Consider the following 7,656-nt stretch of genomic DNA (forward strand, 5'->3'; position numbering starts at 1 on the left):
ATCCAACAATAGTATAAATTGAATCATGATTAGCAATGCATTTTTTTTCTTTTCCCAGAAACTGCTAAGTGATTTACAAAGTAAGTGAACATTAGAAAAAGAGTTGTACTCTTGTTTTTGAAAGTAAAAGAGGGTTAGAGAATCATTGGAGCTTCCGATAAACTTGCCAAGAAAAAAGGAAAATGGAAAGAGAAAAAAAAAAAAAAAAAGAAGAAGAAAAAAACTACAACAATAACAGCAACAGACAATGGTAACGTTGTTATTTACCAAGTTCATCCAGTCTATTGAAAAATCACACCATGTTTTTTTGGTTTTGTTTTTTTGTATGGATCTCGAAACCTTGACTTTTGATAAACTCAAAATCACTTAGATAAAAGTAGATTGGTCATTTTTGACTTTTGAGTCATTGGGCGGGCTTGTTCCCGGTTCAAAGTGAACCGGGTCTGAACTTGGGTTGAAGTTGAAACAAAGATCGCAACTTTGCTTTTGTTTCTCTCTCATCATTCGCGTCAGCAAATAGTTCAATCTCCCTCATCAACGCTGACAACTGCTTGGTGAGTTTTCTTGCAATCGATTTAGTGTTGTTACCTGTCATTGTTGTTTGTGTATACGTTCTTAATGTTTCAATGTCATCCACCTGTTTGATACTTTGCGTCAACCAAATATACATATAACCATATAAGTCTTTGGAACCTTGATTTTTTATGGTATGTGAAAATGTATGAACTGAATCTGTATGGTTCATCAAAAAACAATATACCCAGATGGGGTTGAAGGCGAACAAGAGATTGTGGAGATAAGGCAGGGTATAATGGACCCTGCCATACCACCACTTAACCTGTCTTTGGGTTGATGATATATATGTATATGTGTTTATATATATGAATTTTATAGTGAATCGATGGTTATTGATATTGTTGTTGTTGATTACGAGTACCTTTTTCCCGAGTTACACATCTTCAAAGTTTTATATATTCATTTTTGTTTGTGGTGTAAAACCCTCTTTAATTTATTTTGAAATTTTAATAGGTGTTTCGATTAATAATGTATACTTTAACTCAACAAAGCATTTTCCCAACTACTTGGGGTTTCTCATTATGATTCGTATATTTCAATTTGTAATGTGTGTGATGCATACAAAATTTAAATGGATCACCTACGGACCAAATCCAACAAAGCTATAAACACAAACACACTCATCTGAACATACGTTCTTGGTTGCGGGATATGAATATGGCACAATGAGCACCTTGCTGTTCAGTCTGACATTTGGGGCCAAGTAGCTGACTGGTTTTTCAACTACCTCGTTCTGGACATGCTGGTTGACAAATGTTGGAAATATAGGATAAGGATACGATGGGGACAAAATAATGCAAAGACACAATTTAGATAATGAACATGTGTGTGTGTGTGATAGGAGAATGATAAGTTACTGACTCATCAAAATTCATTTGAGAAAAGTAAAGGTTATGTTACATGAACAGGGATTTAAGACTAATTATTTCGCCTCATTATATCACATTACTTCATTAAGTTAGAATTTAACAATTTAAAACTATCTACTCGTATATGGTTTTATTGACAATTGCACACGCTAATTGTATACTAGAAATGCTATATCCCCCTATGTTAAAGGCAAGTATACCAGACTCTGATAACTAGGGATTTTTGTTCAAGTAAAAATGTTTTTTCTCAAATATGGATGCATCTATTAGGTATTGAACATGTAATGGTAGTATATGAGAAGTTTTGGTTTCAAGTTAGGATATGATTTTTGTATATGATTTTTATTTTACGCAGGTGTACACATAAAGTTCTATATGAACTGCTGAATATATTGCAAGCTTAGTTTACAGTTCATCCTAATTGAAAGATGATTTCTATGATTATTTAGGTCATAAATGTAAAGGACTCAAATGGATGTCACAATGAAGCAATTCCAAGAAAGCTTACTTGAGGTTGAAACTGAAGCTGAAAATCTTCTGTTAGCCGGGCACCAGGTAATTGAAACCCAATTTTAAGACCATACTAAGTCACTTTCTGTTTTAAAAATTTACGAACTCTGTATTGTGAATGCAGCTGGTTGAAAATGATAGAGTGAGGAATGGGTAGAGGGAAGCGCTGACGACACTGAGGAATAGGGCGCGGACGACAAGAACAAGTATCCCTTCTCCTTTTGAGTGTATAATGAAGGAGATTGAGCGGGGTCGAATTGAGGCCTCTGGTGAAGGAGTTGCGTGCAACATGTGGCAACCATGACCTGAAGGAGAACACATGGATAATGTTCCCTGGAACTGACGTCTTTGTTAGGACTCCGTTCCATGCTGCTCACACCCTTTTGGCGAAAGGTTTTCTTTTGGACTCTTCTCTTTTAAATTTTTAACATGATACTTATATTTTGAGGTATCATAACATATTTGAAGCACTTAAATGAATACCAAAAATAAGCTATTTAGCATCTTATGGCGAAGATCTCAAGTTAACAAACCTTATCCTAATCTTACTGTTTGTTTTCACTCCACGAATAAGTTCAATGCATTAAATGTTGGTTTGGTGTGTTTTATTGGTTGGCAGGAAATAAAACATATTGAACACAGAACAAAGAAGCAGAAAATCTTGAAATGCATGGAAGTTAAAGAATATAAAGAACAAAACAGATTGAGATGTGGATAAAGGCTAATGAAGTATAAATTGACCATGGAGTTCTTAACAGAAACCCTCACCGGAAGACCTTACAGCAAAATTGGTAAAAAAAAAAGTGCTTTCCTGAACCAATATTTGTCTAAATAACAAATAATGACTAACAATTCTTACAACTCAGAAAAATGTGATAGATTAAGCATCAAGGTTCTCTGATCATGTCTTCAAATCATCAGCATAATTCATGTTATTTTATTTACTTAAATTCAATTATTGCCTTATCCTGAATGTTTGTGGCTGATGTTCAATTTGCTTCCAAGCAGTGGGTATCTGGTCAGCCTACATGTGTGCTGTATGACTTTGATTTACATATTGTAGATGTATTTGTATTCGGTTTATGACAGCTGTGCAACATGCCTCTTCTTTTTGTTGGGCCAGGGTGTATCCTGCTCATTCTAATCTCTAAGATGCACGTAATCATCTGAAAATCACATGCATTGGGTGAACTTGAAGAGAATTGAACTCCAGAAATCCTGTTCTCAAATACTTAAGGACACATATTTAACAAGTCTAAAATACTAAAGTGTAGGAAAAGTATTATATTGCATATTAGTTAAGAAAAGTGTAGAATTTTTTCAGAACAGAAGTGTTGAGATATATGCCATGACTAATTTAGTCCAAAATTTATCCATGCAATATATCTCTCAGCTTTCTGCTACTTTGTCATATTTTTTATAAACAAATGTTCTATAACATGAAAATAATATTTATTTAAATATATCTACAAATATATATTATGTTTTATACGTATCTTTATTAATATTATAATATACATTTCCACGCTCTTGACATTCTTTTTTTAAGACTTTTGCTTAGCACTGTGCCCATATCTTGTCATGACTGTATCCTGTATTTGTGTCCATGTTTCATAGGTCAAGGTAGTTTATTTTTCTTTGAAATTTTATAGCTTACTATTTTTTTCTTCCCAGGTCTATTAACTGGTCCCGAGTTTTGGTTTATCTCGTTTCAAAGTGTTTATGTTGGTAACAATGGAAAAAGTCTAGGTCATCTGGGATGTGGGTTTCTAGACTGTTGCAGAACTCAAGGTAACGATAACTCAGTGTTCTTGTCTTGGGGGTATTGTGAAGAGTTATAAATTGTATAAATTCTGTTCATAGAATGTGGCAAGATTTTCAGCTTGCTAAATAATACTCTTTATGATGTTTATAGGTGTCCAATAGCTGTTTGATGATCAAACACTACCATGTCTTTTAAGCATGCTTTCACTTTTATTGGAAGAATTTTGTATCTTAAGTTAATGGCTCGATGTGACCTTATGTATGCGGTGTGCGGCGCACCAAAGTCAGTGCCATGAAGGAGATCTATTTTGGCATTAACTTTTCACAAATGCTGATCTTTTAAGTTCCACAGGCGATTTTTAACAGCATTAGTTTATACTGGGGCTGATTTGTTGTTTTTGTAGTTGATTTGACATGTAAGAAGTTTAAGTGTAGTGTCATCATCATTATGTGCTTCAGCTTTTCATTAATATGTTTTATTTTTTCAGCTAAATGACCTTTAATATTATAATTGCATTGATATTCCTTCTATTTCTTGAACACAAGTTACTTAAATCCAATCCATGATGTAATGCAGATCAAGCACGATTTGACTATGATGCAAAGAAACTACAAAGCTATGTGAAGGAAAGATCCTTCTGCATTTCAGAAGGAGGTGTTCTTGCTGATAAGATCAGTCCGGGTGTTATCAGATCTCTGGTAACCTTGATAGACATACCGAAGTAAGATATGCAATCTGAAGAAATTGTATAACTCTTTAGTTCTCATCGAGAAAATAGCTCACATCCCTTTTTACTACTATTTTTTAACAATACTTGTCTCCAACCATATAAAGAGATACCCTCTTCTTACAACTTGTTTTACAGTATTAATGTAACACGTTGCCCTTTATTATTTTAGAAAAAAATTAAAAAATAAAGAAAAATAATAATCGGATAACCATTTCTACTTGGTCAAACTAATCTCAAATCGGCTAACCTATTTTAACATGGTCAAATCATATGATGATACGCCAATTGTAAGAAAATTTCCTTACAGAGTTGGAGGCAAGTATTTTCTATTATTTTCTACCTCAACAATGTGCATTAGCTCATTGATCTAATTGTAAGTTTACTACCAGTCACATCTTAGAAGAAAGACTAAACATAACATTTCTCTTTGTCATTTAACATCTTATTATATTTTCTTGATAATTGGAATGGTGCATAGAATTTCTCCCAGGAGCTTTAAATTCTTAGGGCTTTAATTGTGGTATTCACATCCGTGTCGGTGATGGATGACAATTTTGCTGCTTCTTTTCTTTTGTGTTCTTTGTTGAGATAAAGGAGTGTTGTGGGTTTGAGTTCAAAAATATTTCACACTTTTCTGCAGCTCTGAGATACACGTTATACTCTGTGTTCTGTCTTGTATTTTTTCACTTAAATCATCAAAGGCACACATTTTCTTCCACATACGTCCACGTGCACGTAATCCTGTTCCTCTGTTGACATTATGTGGCGTTTCTCCTCCTGCAAATAGTGTCTTTTTGTTTTGGAGTTGCTGCCTCCGCACATTGTACCTTTCAGAATATGTCACCTGAGTGACTGAGTCCGTGACAACATATTGTAGCTTTTGCAATTTGCTTCCTCAATTTTTCTTCTTTCATGCTTAAACAAAGTGTATTCAACTGTAATCATAGGTTCATGAACCGGATAGTTTTGTAGTTCGTCTAAAATATTTGGAGTCTTCAAGGGACTACTCAGTTGGAGATTTATGCAATGTCAGTCTTGTTTTTTTTTTTTCTTTTTCCTGCAACACATGAGCAAATGGTGTTGATAGCTTCATAAAACTAGGCCTTTTTAACACCCTCTTTCCTTCCCTTTATCATTGTGGTGTAGTGTCTATATAGAGATTAGAGACAAAAGATATGAAAACAAGAGGGGCATGGATTTTTGTCTGTATACGATGACCTCTCCTCTAGGTACTGGAGATATAGATTTATGTATATAATGTGTGATTAAATGCCACTGAAATTAGTGTTTACAGAGGTGCATTTTTTTTTTCTTTCTGTGTATTGGTTGGTTTTTAGGATATCCAGGAATTTTATCACTTTATATCTTATCATACTTTTTCTTAATGACCCTCTGTTGCTTGTAACGATCGTTTTAAGGATCGAAATAATGAAATAAAATATTGTTCATGCTTTCTTCAAACTTTATGGGAAAATTATTTGATTTCTGCTTTGCTGAGCCGAAAATGAAGTTCCCTTTTCCTATTTCAGATAGAGAGGCATTTGTTGCACAACATTTTTACTGACATTGACAACAGACAGTGAGAATTTAAGACAGTGACTAAGGAAGCTTCAGGGAATGGACAGATCCCTCCATAAAGTTGGGTAAGGTTTCATCATTCCGAAAAAGGCGATACATATTGTTGAGCAGGAAAACAAGGGGAACTGTGAAGCATTTGCTGCAAGAATGACAAGAGGCTGATGTTTGCCTAATCATAAAAGATTAAGACCAAAACTTTAACGTTCTCTTTTAACTTTTAAGCATTGGTTAATGAGAGTTGGAACCCCTCTCTCTCTCTTGCGTGCATAAATGTTGGATTTACCTGTCATGGATAATTGGAGAGGAAGAGCGTGAATTGGCATCGATAGATCTTAGAAGTAGCAGTGGAGGTCATGGATTTAAATCAGGAAACAGTCTTTCCATACGAAGGTAAGACTGCATACATCTGACCCTTCCCAGACTCTGCAATGACGAGAACCTCGTGCACTGGGTAGCCCTTTTTAGGTCTTTAAGAGTAGCACGAATTGTGACAGGAATTTACAACCCTATTGCGCCATGTAGTGGCCACGGAGAGTGCTTAGCCAGAACTATACATTATTATCCCACTCCCTTGTACTAGTGATAGGGCATGTTTAGACATGTATTGGTGAATGATTTAGACATGTATGTTTTCAATTGCTTCTCGCTCTCTCTCTCTATATATATACATATATATATATATATAGAGAGAGAGAGATGTAAATTATATAGGTGTAGCCAGAGCCTAAGGTAATAGTTGAAGTTGAGGACCACGACAAAGGTTTGTGAGTGAGTGAGTGATAGCTGAATATAGTTGTGAAGGGGGGGTAGGGGCATGCATGCTTCAAAAACTGTAATTAATGGTATTTGGAAGTATTTTGAGTATCTTCTTCTTCCATGATGAGAGTGATGAGATGTTGACAAGACAAACAGAATAGCTATATATGTCATCCATGACTGTTGCAGCCTTGTTCTGCTAGAATTGTGGAAGTTCAGTTTCATGTGGAAAATGAAGACAACCTTGCTTTGTTGCATTCATTGTACATTTTTAATCCTTATGAAGATCCTGTTTATATGCCAGCAATTTTTGAGGGATAGACGAATCATTGTTTGGTGATTTGGTAAAATTTTGGACTTTGGTTTCAAAACTATATATATATATATATATATTCAATAAAATTTTGGACTTTGGTTTCAAAACTATATATATATATATATATATTCAATAAATAGTAATATTGTTAAAAATACATAATTTCTCTACCACGAGACCCATCAAAAATACCACTATAATTTTTAGTGGAGTTTTTTGGTCCTTTCTTCTTTCCATCAGTGTTGAAACCTTGATTTAGGATTTGAAATTGACCTAAAGCAACTATAATACAAAGGTATACCAGTAATTTTTTTAGTAAACTTTTGTTAGGGAGCAACTTTACTCAATAGTTTTAAGGTTTTGGATCATAAGATAAGCATCCAATTTGTTACCGTTGGTACCAAAGGAAAATCCAGTTCTTGATTTGCATAACTCGGGTCATGTGTTTTACACTTTAAATTGACAATTTTTTTTGTTTAGCTTTAAACCATCACATTTTATATAGATAATTTTTTTTTTATGTCTCTAATTATCTCAATTGACTCAAATTTCTTTA

At 34.1% G+C, this 7,656-nt stretch overlaps 1 pseudogene; it reads left to right on the forward strand.

Annotated features, from left to right (window-relative positions):
• The first annotated feature begins 55 nt into the window (after window positions 1-55).
• LOC132299145 (uncharacterized) lies at window positions 56-7,093 on the forward strand (annotated as a pseudogene).
• Window positions 7,094-7,656: the final 563 nt, after the last annotated feature.

This window comes from Cornus florida, unplaced genomic scaffold (genome assembly GCF_030987335.1).
Source record: "Cornus florida cultivar Cherokee Brave unplaced genomic scaffold, ASM3098733v1 CherokeeBrave_3.0.0_Hap2_Chr03, whole genome shotgun sequence".
NCBI classification, from domain to species: Eukaryota; Viridiplantae; Streptophyta; class Magnoliopsida; order Cornales; family Cornaceae; genus Cornus; species Cornus florida.